Source organism: Heterocephalus glaber, unplaced genomic scaffold (genome assembly GCF_053883595.1).
Source record: "Heterocephalus glaber isolate CG9 unplaced genomic scaffold, H.glaber_assembly_v1.0 deba00001504, whole genome shotgun sequence".
NCBI classification, from domain to species: Eukaryota; Metazoa; Chordata; class Mammalia; order Rodentia; family Bathyergidae; genus Heterocephalus; species Heterocephalus glaber.
In genome coordinates, this window is record NW_028258324.1 from 66,966,379 (window position 1) to 66,989,202 (window position 22,824).

General features: G+C 45.3%; 1 protein-coding gene across 13 annotated transcripts in view; it reads right to left on the reverse strand.

Moving 5' to 3' along the window:
* The window catches only part of Lpp (LIM domain containing preferred translocation partner in lipoma), an 847,859-nt gene that overhangs the window by 809,768 nt on the left and 15,267 nt on the right, over positions 1-22,824 (reverse strand). The window contains exon 2 of one of the 13 annotated variants that reach the window (XM_021255727.2): positions 9,438-9,590. The exons of the other annotated variants lie outside the window; for them this stretch is intronic. The gene's annotated coding sequence lies outside the window, so the exon portion shown is untranslated. The remainder of the gene's footprint in view (positions 1-9,437; positions 9,591-22,824) is intronic. 13 annotated transcript variants of the gene reach the window in all.

Genomic DNA, 22,824 nt, shown 5'->3' on the forward strand with positions numbered 1-22,824 from the left:
CTGTGTACCCTAAGGCACAGGACCCAAGGAAAATCTGTTCCTCCCTTTCTCCTCTCATTAGCTAAAAGGAGCCTTTGCCACACTGCAGTCTCACCAGTGACCCCAGCGATATGTCCAGCTCTACAGCTTGGCCACCACATCAGACGCAGAATCTGCTTTCCCTCTCCTGGAACCTGAGTGAGTTTGAAACTATTCCAGCCAATGGAGTACAATGAAGTGATACAGTACACACATATTCTCTCCCTCCCTCCCTCCCTCCCTCCCTCTCTCTCTCTCTCTCTCTCTCTCTCTCTCTCTCTCTCTCTCTCTCTCTCTCTCTCTTTCTGTGTCTGTGTTCCTCCCTCTCCTTTTCAAAGTTTGCCCTTTGAAAACAGGCACCATGCTATGAGGAATTTCAGGCCACATGCAGAGATCATATATAGATGCTCCAACCTGGTGAAGGTCTCAGCTGACTTCTAAGCAAACATTCAAATGCCTGTAGCACCCAGCCTTCCAATCTTCCAGCTGAGGCTCCAGGCCTTGTAGAGAGAAGCCACCTCCTCTTTGCTCTGTCCAAATTCCTGACCCAGAAAGTCCATGAGCATAATAAACAGTTGTTCTATGCCACTAAGCTATGGGGTGATTGGTTACACAGCAATAAAAAAGCTGGAGCAGAGCCCCGCCCTTTCTTTTCCTTGCAACTGGCACCTGTTCTGACCACACAGACCCGCCCCCCTCAACTAGTGACCCACATTTTTCATGAACACTGGTTCCTCCAGGTTGTTGGGGATGGAAAGAACGAAGTTAGGGTTTGATGACAAAAGATAACTCTGGTAGGCAGCACTGTTCATGGAGAAAACAGAGAAATCAACATAAACATGGACCAAACAGCCTCGGTCTGCTGCATCTACCCAGCAAACGTGAGGAGGACTTTTACCTCTCCAGGCTTCCATTCCCCATGTGTAAGATGGCAATGATAACAAACCCTGATTACTGAAGCGCTTGTGGAGATGAGAGAAAAGAGGGCTAAGGGGCCCTCCAGGCAGGGCCTGCAAGGTCAGGCACTAACACCCCCCACAGTACCTCTCCGCAGACCCAAGGGGTCCACTGGCAAGTGCCATCAAGTCTGCACTGCAGCACAATTGCCAGCCTGCTGCCTCAGTCATCATGGAGCCCAGGGCCTCATACACACCCAGTAGTTAGAAAGCCTTAGGCACATGCTACAGACTAAGCAAAAAGGTCTTATCATGTCAGGCTGTAAGGTACAGTCGGGTTATGAATGTGGTCGCTGGAACCTGTGGTCTGGGTTCAATGTCCAACTCTATGGAGACCTGATGTTGGCCTAAGGCAAGCTCCTAACCTCCTTGTCCTTGTGCCTCTTTATGTGTAGAACACTGACAGAAAGAGCACCTCCCTCGAAGACTGTTTAGAGTATCAGGAGCAACACTATGAATAAAGGAGACAGAATGGTGACTGCACATAGCAATTGCTTGCTGAGTGTCACTGAGTATGTAAACCTAGGAATAATCATCCAGCATGGTATAAGTACCATTTTATAAATGAGGAAACTGATACCCAGAGAGAGTATAAAACTCGCCAAAGGTCAGAAGCCTAAACGAGGGGAAGAGGTGGGAGCCTAATCCACTTCTATGTCCTTCTACCCAATCCAAAGCTCCTTGCACCTCAGCATCCTGCTTCCCCATATGCAAATCTAATGGGGAAAAAATACATTTAACTGGATGCAGAAAAAACAGCCCAGACATAACGGGGTTGCACCTCGGGAGCTTTCTGGGCATCACAGGATGATAAGGCCAATGTCATAAGCCCTGCCTTTCAGCACAGTCAGCTCCTGTGGGTAAAATTAGCTCAGCTCTTCTCCAGTGCCACCTGGGGCCCCAAGGCAAAATTCACCCAGGGCAAAGCATGACCTCACCTGACCCTTGCTCTCGGGAAGGGTCCCTCATGCAGCTCATTAGGGCCTGAGAGGACTCATTTGGCTCTTTCCTGTCTCTGGCTGCTGAGGTCACCTCTCTTCTATCCAGAAAGGCTGCTCTGAAGGAGAAGTAAAGATGCAAATGCAAGCAACCATTCCATATTCCCTTCCTCCGAGGCAGCTCGGAGGCAAGTACTGGGGTGCCTGCCTGCTTTACTAGCTGTGTGCAGCAGAGTGAAGCTCTCCTCGGTTATATAATGCAGCTCAGGGACAAATGGCAGACACCAGCCCTATTGGACTCCTGAGATTACTTTCTTATTTACCTTGCTGATGATGCTGTTGACCTGGGGACAACATTCTTGGTCCTGTAGAACACAGTGCACTCATCACGGCCACTAGAGACTCTGTACCCTCCCACCCTAGAACCACCAGACTTAAAGTCCAGGCTCAAGTGTCCCCTCTTCTAGGACCCTCCCTGCTCCCAGCCCTACCTGGCTGGAACTGCCATCACAAATCCCACAATGCCTTATCTCTACTTTTCATTATTTAACATTTATTTGCTCAACAAATACCTCTTGCACACCTCTTTGGATCTGGCAATGCAGAAATGAAAAGCCTGACCTTTGCCCTTAAGAAAAAGCAGCCAAGTTCAACAAAATAGCACAGCATGATGGAAGCGGAGCTAACAGGGGTCAGAGAGGGATATATCAGAGTAAACTCTTGAGAGGTACAGTACACTTATGCTACCCTGATCGGGTGGGCAGTGGAGTGATGTTTCTGACAAAGAAAGGGTAGGTGTTAAAACATGAAAGCTTACAGAAAACTCAGGCACATTCCTGGAGCACAGGCTCATCTTAGAGATTAGCAAGACGAAGACGGGAAGAGCAGGGGCCAAATCACCTTGCATCAACAAATTTTCCTATTTTGAATATGACTTTGGAAGAAGAACAAAGACGTCAACAGATGACGATAAAAAGAAAAAGAGGGCCGGGGGTTTAGCTCAGTGGTTTCGCCGCCTGCTGCCCAAGCGCAAAGACCCAAGTTCGATCTCCAGTGCCAAAACAAAAAAAGAAAGAAAGAAAGAAAAAGAAAAGACCCCTGAAAATTGTGGAAACATCCCCAAACAATGATGTAGAGACCTGAAATGAGGCAGGTAGGACGGGGATGGGTAGGTTGACTAAGGATAACTGGATGCAAAGGTGAGGGAAGGGAAAGGGAGGGCATCCAAACATCCCAGTTTTCAGGCTTGGGTGACTGAGCAGATACAGCAACATCCCCCACCAAGCTGGCGATGCTCCAAGGCACTCAGTCTCAGGTAACTAACATTCCCAGGCACTTACATACAACAAGCCTGCAGCTCAGGAGTCCCAAACCAAGTAAGTATGACACAGGACGTGGGCACAAAGACACAGAGATGACTGAAGACAAAGCTGTTCAACTCCTTCATCTACAGAATGAGCAAGAGCCAGCAAAGAACTGAGAGACCAGAGAGGTGAGGGACAAATGAAGGACGCCAAGGTAGCCACAGTAGTAAACCATGGCAATATCACACTGGCCAGGTCACAGCACTGCTAAAAAGAAACCGATTTGGCCTTAAAGGCTTGAGATTAGCTTCCCTTAGACTGAAATGAATTAAGTAGCCAAAACAAGACAGGGTGGAGAGACAAATACAAATGCAAGGAAAGAAGGAGGGTGGTACATTATTCGATAAGGGCACATCCACAGAGTTCACTTCCCCAGGGGATGAGAGGCTTCTAGACCGTGAGAAAATAATGCAAGCCACAAGTATAATTATTCATTTCCTAGCGGTCACTTTTTTAAAAGTAAGGAACAAGGAGCTGGGGACGGAGCTCAGTGGCAGAGAGCACCTGCCTAGCATGCACAAGACCCTGGGTTTGTTCTTCAGCACCAGAAAAGAAAAAGAACGGGAAAAATTAATTTTAATAACACTTTATTTAACTCAGCATATCCACAATATCATTTCAAGAAGTAATCAACATCATAAAATTTATTAATAAGATGTTTTACTCTTTTGCACTAAGCCTTTAAAATCTGGTGAGAATTCCACATTGACAGCACATCTTAACTGGAGCCAGCCACATGTTAAAGTCACAACTGCCACATGTCATTCTGATTTGATGTTGATGAATCAGGGCCCAGCATGGTACCTGGCATGCTGTGTATTTTTTTTCTTTAATATGATGAAATGAATGGATAGACAGTTGAGTGGAAAGAAGGATGGATGCACTGTCATTTCATTGAGAAACTTAATGAACTTTCCACGACTTCTGTTCCCTTATCAGCTCCCCTGTGAAGTTTCCAATTTTGTGTTTGATGATGAGTGAAGACTTGATATCGCTTAATATTAACAGTATAACTTCCATCTTCCTTCAAAAATCACAAACGTCGTCAATCTCTAATTTTTTAGCGGCAAACAATTCTGTCAAACACTAGTCAGAAAACTACAGTTCACATAGATCTCAGGAAGGCCACTTTATTTCTGAGCAAGCCTCCATTTTCTCTACCATAAAATGGCTAGACAACCCAAAACTGCATGTGTTGTGGGCCCACTGTAAAATGTGAAATAAGGAAAACCCACACATGTGGCAATCATAACACCATATGAGCTTAAGTGTTATAAACTTCAATCATGTCTGCATGGATGCAGATATATATATGTACACAAATAAAGCTATGTGTGGCCATGTGAGTATCAGTATTTAACTTCTATCATCACTCCTTTTTCCCTTCGCCCTTCAAAAACCACAGGTGTTCTGGTCACTCTGGATTTCCTTGGGAAAAAACACCACTAGGTTTTCCCTGAGTCATCTCACGTAGTGGGAAGTTTGCAGAGGTGGATAGAATTTGCCTACAAAGTAGACTGGAAAGCTCAGCTGCTCTTCTACTAAAACCATCAAAGTGTCCTTCGTGCACTGAACTCACTGTCACCCAGAATTGACGATGCTTCTCCACCCCACACGACTTCTAAGAGCTGAGTGGTAATAGTGACTCGGTACAGTATCTGGTTTCATTCTGCGTTTTATTGTGCATGATATCCGGATGTACTCTAGGGATTAGGAAAGGTATGAAGATGAAATGCGGACTTTTTATAGGCACAACCACCAAGTGCAGACAGAAATGAAGATGATCAACTTGCTTCTTTTACTGACCACAGTGACCAGAAACAGATCTAACCAAAATATTTCCTTCAATACTCCAGGACTGACCTGGAATGAGGGCCACTCTCAGATGTGGTAGCTCATCTGACCATCAGCACCTAATGTTGTCAGCAAACAAAGAAACAAGAACAAGAGGAAATGAAAGCCCAAAGATGGGTCTCAACATATGAGTGGTACAGCTGAGCCACCAGTCAGAATCCAAATCTTTTCCTGAGTCCCTTTATGTGACCCTCGATTTAAAAAAAACTACCCACAGACTGAATCAGCCAGGCAAAACTATTGATGCATAGGTTGCAAAGTATAATTCTAGAAAAAATTTAAAAATAAACTCAGCTGGAAGTGCCATTTCACCCAAATTCTGCTCTACCAGCAAAAGAGAAGATACTGTTCATTCAGTATTTCTGGGCCACACATTTTCCACAGCCAGGGAAGTTCCTGTGGTGAAGCAGTCATCACAACCAGCCTCTACCAAACCACACACGCGAACGCACCGCCCCTGTGCAGCTGACCACACAACACAACCAGAAGCTGTGCTCTAGCCCGCCAGTTCTTCAAGAAAAACCACAAGGCACCAACACATCATGTCGTGGGAGGGCATTTAGCGGAAAGGACATGTGGAAGGACCAGTTTAGGAAATTCTGTTGTTGTTTAACATGCACTTCTAGGGCACTTCTATACCAAGCAGTTTCCTACACACTTTACAAATCCTGATTCATTTCACCTTCCCGACAAGCCTGGGAAGCAGCCCTTGTTATCACTGTTCCCATTCTATATATGAGGAAACTGAAGCACAGATAGACACAGAGCTGGACAGTGGCAGAGCCGGAAACAAATCTGGCCGAACTGGCTCCAGACCTGTGTTCTTCATCACTACGCTATGCTGCCACTCGGCTGGTTTTGTTTTTATGATAGCAGAACACCATCTTATTAAGGGACAGTAAGAAACAGCAGCTGGGCACACACAGCTGGGCCCACAGCACCCCAGCATGATCAGCACTTTTCCTAAAATGAAATCATAAGAGGCCAGGTCTTAACCAGGAACCAGGTTACTGATTTACTCTAACAAAGCCCTGTCACAAGACCAGAAATATGCAGCCTCTGTGCAGCCCCCAGATTCTCTCTGTCATCAGCAGGAGAGTGAAAGTCAAGTCCCAGGGACTTGGAGGAGAGAAACACTGAAACAGCCATCACTCCAAGAACAGTTCCGCAGAAGGCACTGGGGGAGGGACCGAGGTGCGCTGTCGATGCTTAAGAACTCTTGTCCTCCTTTTGCAGTGAAGGATGCTGTAATGCTACCGCCAGGTTTTGTTAGCAGTCACACTTCTATGCGAGGAAAAGACCCCGCTTCCTCATGGATGGCATGCAAATTCATGGGATAAAGAGGAATGTGGCATTAGGAATTCAGGCTTTGCAGACAGCTAAACCCCTGCTGCTGTGAGACTGTGAGCCACTTTGACATGCTGAGCTCTGATTTCCTAACCAATATAATGAGTGCGAGATAAAAATCTCTACCTCATGGGGTTGCTGAAGGATTTGAGACAATGCTTGCAAACCGTGTAGCACTTGGTGCATAGTTGCCATTGTCTAAAATAAAATGGCCTGCAGGATCCAGTTCCTAACCTGTGCAAAGGAAATAATGGACATGCTGCTCTCTCTTCTTTCTTCCCTGATCTGAGTGGTCACCACAGTGCTCATGATCACCTAAACCCAATGCCCTAAACCGCGGCCCCTCAGCCGTAAATCCTGTGCTGGTACATACAGGTGTTGTTGCCTACCATCCCCCTTCTTCCTAGAAAGTTTTTACCAAACTTCTATTCAAATTACAAAGCCCACACTAGTATCACCAAACCCATGAAATCTTTCCAGTCATTCCCTCTTTAGTGCTTTTTATGGACATCAATATGATACTGATAACACTATAAGACAGTCGTATAATCACATGCAAGACTAATGATCACCAGTACACAGAGATACAGCTATACTGGTTACTACAATATTTAAATGTCTGGGGACTCCCAAGTGTTCTAGTATCATCTCAATTCTTCCAGCCCCTCCCTTAGGGTCCCTTGAGCCCCCCCATAATCCAACAATGAAAAGACTCTCCTCCAGTAGAGAGTGTTATATACATTTATATATCACCTCTGTCTACACGGGGAATGTATCTACTAAACTCACTGTTGATTCCCTTGAGCTTCTGAAGTGCAGGACTCCCAAGAATCCAGAAAAATAAGGGATGATTCCATGATCCTGTGCCCTCCACTTCTCAGCCTTGGCCTGGCACACTGTGGGCTTCAGTAAGTGTTGGCTCATCAACTCCAGCATCAGTCCTGCCTCTCCTGGGTATCAATTCCTCTCCCTGGTCCTGGCTGCAGCTCCTCCGGCCTCCACCACCCCTTGTGACAATGACAGCTCAATCTGAGGTACAGCTGCCTGCTTCACTTCTGATGGTCCCCTGATGCCCCCTAGCCAGACCCAAGCTCTCCCGAGACTAAAGAAACAGTTGTTTCCTCAGAGCACACAAGGGGCAGTAAATAAATATAAGAGGCCATTACTTTAAAAGGAAACCAAAGCTGTTAAAAAAAAAAAGACCCTCATATTTGTTATAACCGACTGAGGTTTTAAAAATGGGTGTACATCAAATTGATTCATTTCACCTCCCTTCATTATCTAGTGAAGTAGGAAGGACAGAAATGACTTTCCCCCGTGTTAATCATGGCAGGTAAGTGACTTGTTCAAGCACCCAGCAGTTGATATCACAGTCAGGGCTAAATTTAAGCCCAAGAATCTCAACCCAGCACTGTCTGGTGTCCCGTCAGCTCCCCGCAAGGCACAACCTTATGGGCTACTTTGTATAAACCCAATGGGCAACTCTACCACTCCCTACCACCTCAAGCTGCTGTATTCTTTGGCTTAGGATGCTTCACGCTCTGAAGTATGCATTCGTTTACTTGCTGGTTGTCTCTCTTGCCCCTAGATTGCAGTGATGTGGGGCCATGAACTCTGCTTGTCTCCTTCATCACCAGAACAGAGCACTTACAGGGCTGGCTCAAGCTAGCACTGCCTCCTCCCACCTCAGTCACCAACAGCCCACACAGACAAGCAACTAAACCTCTCCCAGCCTAGATTTCCCAGTGCATGTAGGAGCCGGTGCACAACACAAGATTGGCACTCAAGACAAGGTGCCTGCTACTCCCTTTCTCCACTGGGTCCCAGGTGGGCTTCCTTCCTCCCCACAGGGCTCCTCCTCCCATGGATCACCTCTCCTTGCCTGCAGCACCTAGAGCCACAAACACGCCCTTCCCCCGCTCTGAGTGTCAGTCCCTGCTGCCTTCCTGAGCCAGGTGTCTACAAAGGGCAGCGCTCACAGCTGGAGCCAACCAGTCTCATGGCTGCCAGGCTCTGACCTACTTCCCAGCCAGACTAAAGCAGGTGACGCTGTTACTGATTCAGCAAAGTCTTTTTCCCCCTGCAAGTCATCTCAGACATCGGACACAATGCAGAGTCAGGGAGTCAGGAAACTCAGAGCAGAAGGGTCCACAAAGACTGGCCCATCTTATTTTACAGATGTAGAGTCTGTGTACCTAGAGAATGGCAATGTTTCCAGCAAAAATCTACCCCAAATTCCCCAAACATCAGAAACAACAGCCTGGCCCCAATTAAATCCCAAGAAAGAGGCCTTCTTAGCACTTCCCCTCATCAGAGAAATCGTTCCCTATACCTTAGACTTTAAACACTTCCTGATTCCACTCCAGGCAAATGTTTTTTCTCCTTTATTAAAAGTCCCACATGTCTCTATATGATGAAAAATTTCTCTAATTTCTATCCTCATGAAGTACATTTTACACACAGAGAATTAAAATTGCAAACTTTTTAAATTATAAGAGTTGGTATAAGAAGAGAGCTAGGGCCTAGAAGCAGGGAGGAATGGTGTCTAGAATTGATTCTGCTTTTAACTATTTATATGACATTAAATAAATCCTTCTATCCAGAACCCTGTTCCTTATGTTAAAATAGGACTGCTGGACCACATTCTCTCTGGGCTGTCATATTCTGGTACAACATTTCTCTTCACCACCTCCAATATAATTTTATCACCAACTACCCAAAACAGATAGACTATGAGTCTTTCTGCTCAAGAGTTTTCTATAGCGCAACCAGACATACATCTTTAGTGTGTAATCAGTGTTCATCAACAAATTGGTAACCTTTTGAAAGACAAGGTCCCGTTTTTCTGTAATCATATCATACAGATTTCATGAGTTATTATAGAGTCAGTGTTGCCAGACTAATGAAGTTTCATAGTGCAAGGAAACATTACATCAACCTCTTTCTGTATCAATACTTACGTTTCCCGTTACTGAAGATTTCTTCACAGCAGTCCACTTACTCCAAGAGCCTGCCATTCCTTAAAGTCTCTCCTGTTATACCAGTGCAGAAGCCGTTACAGATGTTGTAGAATATCCTCAATGGAAGTACCTCTTTGATTTCTAAGAATGAATCTGGTTTTTCCAAAAGTCACCGAGAAACAATTCCAAGAAAGAAAAATGATGATCCAGTTGAAGGTGAGCATGCTGAACAATACTTGGCCCAAAATTTATTGCATAAAGTTTTTGGTTATCAGTGCCTCCTAAGTCAGAGAGCCAGGGTTGACCCCAGAGGACTCCTTTAAAGTGGGGTGAAACTAAAGTCAGTGGATTTTTAGGCAATACCAGGTTTGCAACAAGTCACAATGTATCTTCCTACAGCTGCCTAGAAAACTAAATGTGTTGATTCAGAGGTGATTCTCTGCTCCCAATTCCCACTGCTCCTTACAAAAAGAAAAATAAATGAGAAATGCCAGGTGATCCCCACTGCAACCCAACAGAAGCATAATCAGTAGAATATGTCTTCAAAGATGATGACACAGGATCCCAGTTCTGTTTATTAAGCATTCACATGAAATATAATAATGACAAAAGCCTTCTGCACAAAGATGTTCATCACAGTATTAGTAAAATAAGCAGATAATTGGCAGAAACCCCATTCAACAATATGTAAATAGCTAAATTTTAAAAATACTACACCCACTCTGTGGAAGCAGAGAGTAGCCTTTAAATACATATATAGGAATTAAAAAATTATCTGGAAATGTTTGCCAATATCCAGTCAAAGATGAAAAAAAGAGCTAAGAAAACTGCCTAGTAAGAACAAGTATACAAAACATCTGTGAGTGATATACTAATAATATATCTTCCTTTGAATAACCCTAACAATGATGGCATGGCTCAGGAGCTCCAGAAGGGCTCTCCCACCAGATGCTGGAGATATCTCAAGGGATGATAAGGACTCAGGGTTATAGAAAAGGAGATCACCAGAAACTCCAGGGCAACAACGTCCGCATAAGAAATCATGGCTCTCAGAAACTAATGCAAAATAAGAGAAAAAGTGGATGGAGCTCAAAGAAGAAACAGAAGAGACTGCAAGCAGAAAGGAATGACTAGAAAGAAAGTGCTTAATTTTCCTCACTCATTAAAAGAAATACAATATCAGACTCCCAAAAAATGAAAGAAATAATACTAAGCATGAAGTTTCAATGTAAAAATAAAACAAACCTAAACCTGTGATGATTTTAAAGAACTAGATGAGAATTAGAGAGATCTGTTAGTTTTAATGTTAAGGGAAAGCTCAGTCCCCTGTGAGTGGCTTAAAGGGGGTGACCTCAGAACCCCAGAAAAGGAAATGAAACCACAACACGTAACCTTGCCCTGTTTGGAGCCTAGTATTGAGCAATATTTACCTAGAAATCATAAGGCAAACAGTATTGATTGTTTTCAACTTTTGCGATCAAACCATAGACAGAGCATAGATGACTTCGTGATAGGTAACAAAAGTGCATACATGTGCATGATACATGTACGTATTCAGTACAGACTGGAGAGGCCAAAGGTAACCGAAAACATCACTGACACATTGAAGGGTAAAGCAGAGGGGAAACCTGGGAAGAAATACAAACAAAAGTGTGGGTGAATGTGCTGTCAAAGCTGGTATGGCAAGAAAATGGAATTTATACATAGTACATATAGACATATAAAGGAAACTAACAGTTAAAGAATATAAAAGTAGTAACAGCCAAAAAACTGGGGGATGGAAGGAGTAGTATGAATGGAGAACAAATAAGCTAATCCTTGCCTATTAGTAAAACAAAGTCAATCTGATATCTAAAACTAATAACTCAAGAAATAGTGATAGGAGCATATTATTTAGAGACATGGGAATAACCACTAGAAGAATGAAAAACAAAAACAGTTACAAGTACTTGATTTCTGGCAATGGGACTGCAACAGGAAGAGATGGGACAAGAAATTCTTGTTTTATTATAAACACTTCTGTATTATTTTATTTTCTATTGTGAACATTATTATGGCATCTTTTAAAATTAATGAGAAGAAAGTTCATCCAACTAAACAATAATAGCTGCAAAGAGGATGACCCAGAGGTCACAAAAAGCTAATGCGAAGGGGTTTTCTTGGGAAAACAATTAGAAAATGCTGCTGGGGGAGAAGCAAATGACAGTGAAGTCCCGTTTTGAAACTGCTGGGCCCTCTTTTAGGAACTTCCCCCTTCCCCTTTTCTCCTCAGCCTTTTTAACTCTCACCTAACTCTCTGCCCTTCGACTCCCTTCACTGGCTTCAAAACCAAAAGCAATCCCCAATGCAAACTTGGAAAAGTAAAGAATCCCTGAGGAAACTCCAAAATTAACAGAGCGCAGAATGCGCAGTGCAGCAGCCCAGAAGCACACCAAGGCCTGGGCTCGCAGCTATATTTAGCAGCTGCTAGACTGACAACAAGAACTCCTGTTCCCTGGAAAGGAGGTAATCAAAGGAGGCAGATTTAGGCCTGAGGTGGTAAGTCTCAAGGATCTGTGGCTCCAGGCAACCCTAACCTGCACCCTGGAGGAGGAAATGGGAACCCGCAATGTCCATTCCTGAGCAACCCTGTCCTCTCCAATCAGGTTTCTAAAGCCAAGGGAATGCTAGCTATCGCCCGATCACTTCTTTTTGTTCTTTTCAGTCACTGCAGGTCCATGTACCGGGTACCCACTGTGTGCAAGAAGAGCAGAGATAAATCAGACCCAAACCCTGAGCTCGGGAGGCTGGCGGGTCAGATGGGGGTAGCATTGGCACATCCTGAGGAGATGAGGGGAGGCTGCTGCCACTGGGGAACCTGGGAGATCACCCCGGAAATCCTGCAGAGGCTCGACCTGAAACAGCAGAAATGACTTACACATGTGAGGGAAAGATGGCTTCTTAGAAGGTAGAAATCATAATAGTAAAGGCACAAAGTCAGCAAACTGAGGAAAGGAGACTTATTCACTGTGGACAGAGTAAAGGCAGATACAGAAGACCAAAGTTCAAGAATCTCACTTACTGGGTACGTTCCACGTCCCAACACAAATTTCTTCTTTTGTTTGTTTTTCAGCAGCTCTCGGGATTGTGCCCATGGCCTCATGCATGCTAGCCAAACACTATCCCTGAGCTTCCTCCACAACCCTTTGAAAACTGTATTCTGTCCTTCACTGGCACAAATTCTTGCTCCCCTACAAGACAGGGAGCTCCCAGTGGGAAAGTCCTCACATCTGGAACATCCCTGGGGTCCAGCTGCAGGTGATACCTCACTGTCTCTCAGAAATCAGAGCAGCACAGCTCTCTGGGCCACAGAAAATCAACTTTAGCATCTCTCAAATACCTTCGTATACACTTTTACCTCACACATTTTATCGGCCCCTGCCTGGATCATCTTATCAGATTTATAACATCCTAGAATCCCGGATGCACTAGCACCTCAGAGAGATGTAACAGCCACTCACCTCCCCTCACTGAGTCCACCACCAACAGGGGCTGTGCTTCGGCCTGAACGCCTCCAACGACTAGCAGTCTTCACAACCTGATGCAGTCTACTCTTACCATGTGCCCTCACATACTGAATTCAAGGCTTTCAGTTAAATTCCTCGGAGTGGCAAACCAGAAGAAATGAGAGCAGAACCTGCTGGAGAAGCAGGAGACTATGTCTTTGAAATGAAGGGGAACTGGGTTGACATCCTTGCGTGCTGGTTGGGGAAAGTCACTAGGCCTCCCCACTCCCTTGCTCTCCTGGCTGTTACAGGATTAAGGGAAATGATGCAGGCAGAATGCCCAGCACAGTGAGCACTCAATAAATGGCAGCTATCACAGTAATTAGTTCTATTCCTGTTTCCCATTCTTCCGGACTGCCACGTAATCAGGGAACAAATCACACCCTTGGCCTCTCTGTGAGGTGTGCTAGGCCTTCCACGGGATGGCTTTCCACAGCCTCAGCCAACATGCCATTCCCTTTGCCACTGACTGGCCATGACCAGCAAGCAAGAGGCTGGCCAGGGTTGCCATAAGATTCCTGCAATTGAGAGCAGAGTAGAAAAACAGGGAGAAAGCAGCACTTTCTGCTCCTGCCTTTAAGGGGCCTGCCCACCACTCTGCAGAGGTGGAAACACCAGATACCTTGGCAGCTGTCAGGATCACTTAGGGCTGCTGACACTGCTCCAAGCTCGCTGTCACACCCCTAAAAGCAGGCACTAGGAAGGACAAAGACGGACAGTGAGGAGGCTACCTCATGACTTGGTGTCTGTTCTCTAAAGCCCCGGCTGCCAGGGGCTCATGGTATTTGGTATGTCAGACTCAGACTTCTAAGGACAAGGCTGCAACCTCTTCACCCAGTTGTACTTCTAAGCGGACACTGCAGCTGCCAGGCAGCTCTAGTGCTGCGAACTATGTCCTCAGGCAGACGGCTCATGATCTCATCCTGGCTTGGTTATTAAAAGCTAGGTGATCTTGGGAGGCTCCCTCACCTCTTTGGGAGGCACCTGTCTCAACAGTACATCAGGATGCTGACCTATAGTCTTGGTTCCTTAATCAGCAATGGCAGAGACATTTTTCTTAGCTCTCACGACCAGATCTATTTCTCAGAGATTCTGATTCATGACAAGAGTTGGGGATGGGCATATACATATATATGAAACACTCTCTGATTGTAATTGTCAAGAATTTCTGGTCTTAAGGATCTCAACATCCCCTTCAGCTGAGACTACTGTGCCTTATTCATAGTAGCATATGTGTAAAGAGCTTAACACAATAAGGCTTAACACACAGTAGATGCTAATTAAATGTTCGCTCCTTCTACCATCACATCCACCCTCAGACAAGAGCAGTATAGTCAAACAAGTCCCACTAGCCAAAAGGGTAGCTTTCAGCATACAGAAAACAAACTGTGTTGGCTTTCCAGGCCTTTTCCTGAATGAATGAATGAATGAATGAATGAATGAATGCCCACAGTGCATCCACCAGAGGCTCCAAGCCATGGAAAGACCAGAAGGGATCCATGTAAATAAGCATATGTCCAACAGAAAGGAGGTGAGCTCAAGGGTGTTGCTTTCCAAACTGTAATGTGCATACAAATCACTTGAGGGACATGTAGATCCTGGTGTGTGACTGCAATTCTGCATTTTTAACAAGTCCCAAGTGACATTACTGCTGCTGGCCCAAGAAACAAACCCTGAGTAGCAAAGTTCTGAGCACAGGCACTTTGTAGGGGTAAGCCTGCAGCCTAAGGCAACTTGCCACACAAATTTGCTGAGAGCCTACTAAGTATCACTCGGGGAATGTGCTGTGCCACAAGAGAGAGATGAGTAAGGCATGAAAGACAGATAGATATCTCAGCAAATATTCACCATAAAATATGCTTTAAACTCTGTATCAGAACCACGGCCAAGGTGTCATAGCTGTTCCAGTAGGAAGCTATTAATTATATTTGGGCCGCATAAAACAGAAAACCGTGAGGAAAAGTGATGAGGTAGTTAACTGCCGAGGAGAATCCAAATCCTATGCACTGGGTGGCCCCACTTTTGAGGCCACAACCAGATCAGCAAACTGTATTTGTACAACCTACTTGCCAAGAACAGCTTTTCTATTTTACAATGAATCTAGAAGGAGGGGGAGAAAGAAGATGAAGAACAAGGAGGAAGACAAAGAAAAAAATCAGAGACTATACATAGCCTGCAAAGCCTAACACATTTACACTCTGGTCTTTTACAAAAAGTGTTTGCCAAACCTCGGGGTAGAAACTTAAGCAGACACACAATCAACACCAAATTTCACACGGGCCATTCCAAGTGGCTATCGGTGATTTTTTTTTCTTCTTTATACATTCCCAGAGGTTCCTAAATTTGTGCAGCCACGAGAGTTGCCAAGACTGACTATAATTTACCCTGGAAATTAATGGTTTCTCCCTTAACAGCAATTGCCCTATGCGTGATTTCAAATTCTAGTAATCTAGCCTGGAAAATAGTAAGTCCATAAACAATTTTGGAAAGTGGATGTTCATCACTGTGCTACTGACAATGACGAAAAATCAGAATCAGGATGTATTCTCAGGACAGGAGAACACTGGGCCATCAAAAATAACATGTGAGGGCTGGGGATGTAGCTCAGTGGCACCATGCCTGCCTGGCAAGCACATGGTCCCGAGTTCAATCACCAGTACAAGGAAAATATAAAAATAAAAAATAACGTGTGCCAAGGCTCCTTGGTGTCATGAGAAGGTGCTCAACCTCCGTTGCTTGGTAAAATGGTGAGACAGAAACCGTAAGATTTCAAGTAGGACACTGCAAATGCATAAAACAGTAATAAAAAGGAATTACCCATGAAAAAATATTAAAAACACAAACACTGTTGGTCTCCAAAAAGTGAATTTATAAGCAACTCTCGCTTTCTTCAGAATTTTGTAACAGTGTCTATTAGGAGCATGCAGTCCACTTACTACATAAAAATTCCTGGCACAATAAAACTTGGGTTAGTTTCTGCCTTCAGCTCTTCCTGCGGGAGTCAGCTAAGACTCAAGAAGCAGGAAGGAGAGGAGACCTGTGCTCCGTGTGGAGGGATGAGCAGGAGCTTTCCCGAAAGAGGCCCTTTGGGCCAGCTGGGAATCGTGAACGGCCACGCAGGCAGCTGACCCAGAAGGACCAGCTGCACACCCACGGGAGCTGGGACAGCCAAGAACATCTTGGAAACCAGGACAAGGTCAGCCGATGGCAGGGTCAAGGTGTTCATTTGACCCATAGCCTTGGGGAGATGGTGAGAGAGAAAGCAGGAAGTCATCTGGGAAGCTGAAGGCAAAATGCTTTCCCAAGTGCCCTTAATGTGGCAGAGTCCGGGAACACAGAACTGTATGGGGCAGAGCAGAAAGAAGACTGTTAATTCAATGTCTGCCATCCATTTCCACACACAAATGGTTCTGCTCAATTTTCTTCTGACAAGCTGTGTATCTGTATCTGGAAATAAAATTAGTCGGTAAGTCAAAGTGACACGTTCTTACTGCCCAAGCATCACTAAAGAGCCACAGTTGACTTCCTCCTAGATTCAGACCCAACCAACCCTCTCTGTCACTGCACTAGGAATTCTGAATGCGAGGCACAGAACCCAAGCAGAGGACAAGACATCAAAATGCTACTCTCTGGCAAAGGACCAAAGGTGGACGAGGAGAAATACGAAGAAAGTCTCCCTCAAGGGACAGACAGAAAACTAGCCAGTCCTCTCACTGACTATGAGGTGAGACACAGCAGGGTTGTCGCTTCTTGTGGTTGATGGTCACAATCTTGGAGAAAACGAGAAGTGGCAGAGAGCCTCTGTTGATGCCCACTCATGGCTGGATTCCTAGCAGGATAAGAGAAGGGGTTCCAGTAAACTAGAAGGAATGCTGCTGGCTGGAGACACTCAGACCTCTCAAGAGGGTTTTAAATGGAAATATGAGAGCAAGAGAAGAAAACGTAAGTACAGAAAATGTACCAGGCAAACAGATACAGGAGGGAGGGCTCCAGAATCACAGGGAACCGAGGGAGGGAGGACACGGATGGTCCTCCAAACCCCTAGGCAGGTCAGAGGCCAGGCATGAATGATGGCTGAGTGCAGAGGCTTGTGAGGAGGCCACAGAGCTAGGATGGAAGGCTGCCCACTGGACCTACACGTATGAGCCAGAGAGAAGCTCCACTGAGAAGACAGGAGTCAACACAAATAAGGGAAGACTCAATGCATCGTCTTCAGGGGTAGTAAACTCAAAAGCCTCAGGGAATCAAAGGACTGTGGTTATGTAGGCCCCGCTTGGATTCTTTCAACCTCTCTCTGTCTCTCTGCTAACACGGCAATGCTGATGGACTCTCTCTACCACACAGCTGCTGGAAAACTGTCTTCCCCCTGTTGCACACAGACATTCATACTTCACCCCCTGCCCCAGTTTGGTTTGCATGTCTGTTTCCTGTGCTGACCACAGCCTCCTAGATAGCCAAAATATAATTTGTTCATTTGTCCCCAGTCCCTGAAAGAGCAGACAACAAGTATAGAGTCGGTAAATATTCTTAAAGCTCCACAAGTCGGCTGTGAATCTCCTCTCGCAAAAAGCAGAACATCTTGCTCGGATAAACCAACACTGTGACACAAAGTCAATGGAATCACAGAACTAAATGCTTGCTAGGGGTTTAACTCTGACCAAGAAGAACGGTTGCATAGAGTAGACAAAAGGCAAACACTGGGAGAATAAAATTGTCTTGTCTTGAGTTGCAATCTGAAGACAGGGAGATTCCAAGACCTTGGAAAAGAAAACAGCAGCCAGCAGCTAGCCAAAGCTCTGGGACAGTCCCTAGAAAACAGAAAACAGAGGTGGATGGGGAAACATGGGCCATCAGCCTGAGGGGATTTGGTGTGGGAGGGGAACTATACCTGCCAGAGAGAAAGGAGGTAAGGACTGAGAGAGTCCAGGGCACTTCCTTGGGGACATGTGGTGTCCTCCATGGGAGCCACATTCCCGGTGTGCCACACTCTCCCCATCTGTGCCATGAGCCAAACACCTCAGGTCTCAACACTGATGGCTACGAAGTGACAAGAATGCTTGGAAACCTGGGAACTCCATCGGAGCCCTGACACCCACTCCAGTGAGACCACAGCAGCCTCACTCTTCTTGTATTTTTAACCAAGCGTGCTGCCATGTTAGCCTCTAGACCACCCAGTCTCACCCTGGGCAGGAAGCTCCATGGACAGGAACAAGAATGTGCAGCTAATGGGCCAACTCTCAGCACCCTTCCCATGGGCTCTCGAACAGGACACACTGGTACACACAGTCACACGCTACTAGTGTCTGTCCTGCCTCAGGCAGCAGCCATCGAACACCTCCCCCAGGAAGACTTCAAGAGTCCTCTGAGAGGCCCCAACTGTCCACCCCTCATACTTCTCCAGGCTTTTGGTTCATTCCCAGAATATGAACACTGTGTAACTTCCTTGGGCCTGTTTTTATAACCACGAAGCACCTTTCCACATCCAAGTTCTTTAATCTTAACACAGACAAAATAGGAATCTGCCTCATGACACCAGGCCAAAGCACACACCACTGCCCTAGCCAATCCCTCAGCAGTGTTCCGAATCTGGTATCCGCCTCCCTCCAACCAGCTCTCTCTCCAAGTGGGAGTGCTGGCTGCCTGAAACTTAGCACCTGCTAAATTCCACTTCCTCCTAATTTCCATCCTGCCTCTTGCTTGCTACTGCTCTCCTACTGCATAGTCTAAATCTACGCACTTCAAATTACATCTCAGAGAGGTCAGGTGACTTCTTCAAGACTACACAGCTAATGAGGGACAAAGCTGAGGCTTGATCCCAAGCCTTGATACTAATCCTAAACCCCGTGTCTGCCCCACTAAATCTCACTGATCTCATTCTCTTGCACTGCCCAGGAAATCCCTTGTGTATGAGAGAGTGGAGTCACGTCTTGAATAGTGACTGCAATAAAAGTCAAATTTACAGTGTGTACACAGAGGGCAGGGACCTAGCTAGAGCTTTACCTGTAGCCCTAGAAGGTAAAACTGTCCTTGTTTTCAGATGAGAAAACAGACGCAGTTACTCAAGGTCCGACTCCTTGAGCCCATCCTCATGCTATACCACATGTAGTCCAAATGCAATGCCGAGCACACAGTCCATTACCATGGGTTAACTGAACAACAACAACAAAATTAGTTTGACAGAGCTAAATGAAAGCCTCTAAAAACTAAGACTGACCAGGTCAGGCAAAGCTGGAGAACCCAGCTACCACTGTGAAGTACCAATACTATTTCCAGACAACGGCTCTTGGCAATGTGCTACATACTGTGCATCAGGACTCCTGGGATGGTCCTTAGCTGACCTGGCAGGTGGCGTGACCTTTCCACCACTCTTCCAAATCTCATTTCCCCATTTATTTACTTTAAGAAGGGGGTAAAGGGAGTTGGGAGCCAGCAGCTGGACTCTAGCTGTGGTTCTCATCAGCACTGGCAGCAGTCGTGAGCTGGTTGGAAATGCAAATTCATGGGCCCACCTGTCCTGCCACCCAGAGCCTCTGGATGGAGCCCGGCAAACCTGCCAGGAGGACATTCACAATCCTTCCTGCTCCAGTACTCTGGGTACTTGAAGCTTCTTCCACGAAACATCAGCAAACTTCTCCCAGTCTTGCCACTCTGACTTCGGTCTGGTGTGAAGTGAAGTCAGCTGGCCAGCTCACAGAGTCACGTCCGACACTTCCTCCTGTGATTAATTCAGGAGGCCCTGAGACACACAGGCTTGCTCCACTGCACCTCTTTTTCCATTTACCACCTCAGCGGTGCACACCCAGGCATGATATTCAAAAAGAAAAGTCATGAGCAAGGAAGCTCAACCATGAACACTATCTTTTAAGCAATTAGAAAATTTTAAAAATTAGAAGTCAGAAATTTTCAGAAATTGGAAAAACATTTTTAATTATCCCTGAGGCAAGTGCTCTATAACCTAAGAAATGGGGTCCACGCCCAGCGACTCTCCAGCCTAAACTCACCTGAGTGGATGAGAGAACATCTGCTCTGTACGGGAGAGAGGCCTGCAGACAAAACAAATCATTTCCTGCTTGGTCCATATATGTCAAAAGAAAATAAATCCAGATAAAGTTTACAAGTATGAAAACACATCCCAAAGGTCTGTCTGTGCAGACTTTCGACAAATGGATTATTCACTGCTACAACTCTGACCCTGTGCCTGAAACTCTGCTGTGGAATGAATGAATGAATGAATGTCTTCTCAGTGTTGGTGCTAGGAGACGTAGAAAAAACAAGTTAAATTATCTTATAAAGGAACTAAGCTTGAGTCCTGTGGCCAATGTCAAACCTGTCCACTCAACAACCTATGTATTCAATAAACGTGCATTACATGTCGGCCAAATTCCCCAGTGTTAATCCGGCAGTACAGAAAAAGGGCCTGAGAGAACGTAGAGGAAGTGACCGCTTCCTGCTTGGGGTTGAAGGACGATCGAGTTGGATACAAACGGGTGATGATGTCAAGGAAGGTAAACCAAACTGAGGAAATGCTGGGAGAAAAGTTCAGCAATGGAGACAAAGTTCCAAAAGTCAGTGGGTCCCATTCAACAAGACCATTAAACAGCACAATGAGGAAGACTCACACAGGGCTGCCTGCCGGGATTCTGCCCTTCAAGACCCTCAGCTCCTCCCAGCGCCCCTAGCGGCCGGCGCTGTCCCCGCCCGCATCTTTCCCGCAGGGAGCATGGGGCTGCACCTGCTGTCTCCTGGCTTCCAAGCTCAGCTCCTTCCTCAGTGCCTTCCTCCCCGGCTGCCTCCTGCACGCTTTTCCCGGTATCGGTGCCATCACAGGCTGCACTATACTGACTATGCCATGTCTTTACACTTCTGTTTTCTATAATTTATAAAACACATACTGCCCACGAGTTTGTATTTTTAATTCCTGTAAGAAGTTTTGGGATCCAATTTGTGTGAAAGTCAGACTACAACATAATGTAGTATTGTATGATAAAAGCCTCCAAGAATAAAAACAGACAGTATATCCTGCTTATCGGAAACTCCAACACTGCTTCCACTCTCGAGCATCACAGATTTCCTTATGAAAAACTAGTCTTTGTTGTGCACCAACTCATCCCAGTTTTCTTGAAGTCAGGTCTAAGGACAAAGTTTCCTTTTCCAAGGCTTCCTGTTCCAAACATTGGTTGAGGACCTACTGTGTTCTGGGCTGTGTTAAACATGAACACTTCAGCTCACTTAATTGCATGAAGTAAAAGGATGGTACTGCCTAACTGAGTACCTGTAAGGTACTGTAAGGTATCGCTGATCACTGAACTCACCTCATAGATGAGGGAAATAATGGAAGAACTTGGATCCAAACCCAGATTTCTGGGAGTTCTCGATTGGTCCTCATTCACTGAACAACCGAATCAGAATCAGGATCTCCAAGATCATTTCTTGATCGCTAAAAGTCCAGCTTCCTCTACCATTGCTATTACATTTTTGGGGTCTCAGATTCTTCCCCTAAAAAGAAGGAGGCAGTACCACAAGATTTTTAAGCCAAAGTCCCTTCAGGGAGGAAAGAGCAGGGACAGAAAGAAAACTGGGTCCTATCTTCCAGCATGTCACCCACAGCTCCTCCAATTTACTGATTCAGCACTACAGGTTTTAACAGGGTTTCCCATAAAGATGCCTCCTCTGATTAGTAAAGAAAACAGAAGTGTTAAAACCACTTTAGACTAGGTGTCTGGACTGAATCCTGGAACAGAAACTGGAAGTCGATGGAAAGACTGGTGAAATCCAAATTGTCTGGAGTGTAGTTCATGGGACTGTACCAATGTCAGTTCTTAGTTTTGACAAATGTATCACAATAATGCAAGATGCAAAAAATGAGGAATACTGGGTATAGGTTGTACAGAAATTCTCTGTCCAACCTTCACAACTTTTCTGTACACCTGAAATTATTCCAAAAATAAGTTCATTTGCAGAGACAACAATAAAAAGCTATTCATCTAGAGGACCTCTAATATCTAGACAAAGCTAGAAAGGAAAAGAGATAAAGGAGAAACTATACAAGTGAGTAAGGAGACAGAGACCCTACAGCAGTGAGAGTGTAGAAGAGATAACGTTAGTGGGAAAACGGAAGGAAATATGTCTAAGAAGCACCAGGCAATGTAAAGTAAATGAATCCAGAAGAGTTTCCAATTGAAAGGGTCCTAATAGTGCATCCAGCCTCACATCTCATAGACAAAAACACTGAGGCTCAGGAAGGAGAAAACTCATGGCTGAAATGGAATCAGAAATAAAACCAGATCTTCACGCTCCTTTGTCTGTGCCCCTTTTCATACAGACGTGGAAAACAGGTAGATATTGCGGAGAAACTCTAAAAGAACACACCCAAGATATGGTAGACCAGATTGGTAAAGTATCATCCATCTCATCTAGCACATCCCATCTGCTCATTGCTACTGGAGAGAGAACACTGGTAGCATTATTTTAAATGATGTATAAAAAAGAAAATACAAAAGGGTATCTTGGCTTAGATGAAAAAGATGATACAGATGGATAAGAATGAAAAATGAAGACACAGGTGACTCATCAAAATAAGGGAAGCTAGGGAGGAAGGAAAGGCAGAAGATGTGGTACAGGAACCTAGACCTATTAGAATGAAGCATCCATGAAGCAGCCAAGAAACACTGAAGAAAGACCGAGAGTCACAAGGCAAAGGCTCTGCCCAGATGCAGCACCAGAACCTCATACACAGGGGAGTGGATGATCAGCGCTACAGATGGGAGCTCAGTTGGAACAAAACTGAGAGCAGCAAGTTCTGTATCAGAAAGCCCTCCGCTTCTTCCCTCTCTAGGTTCAGG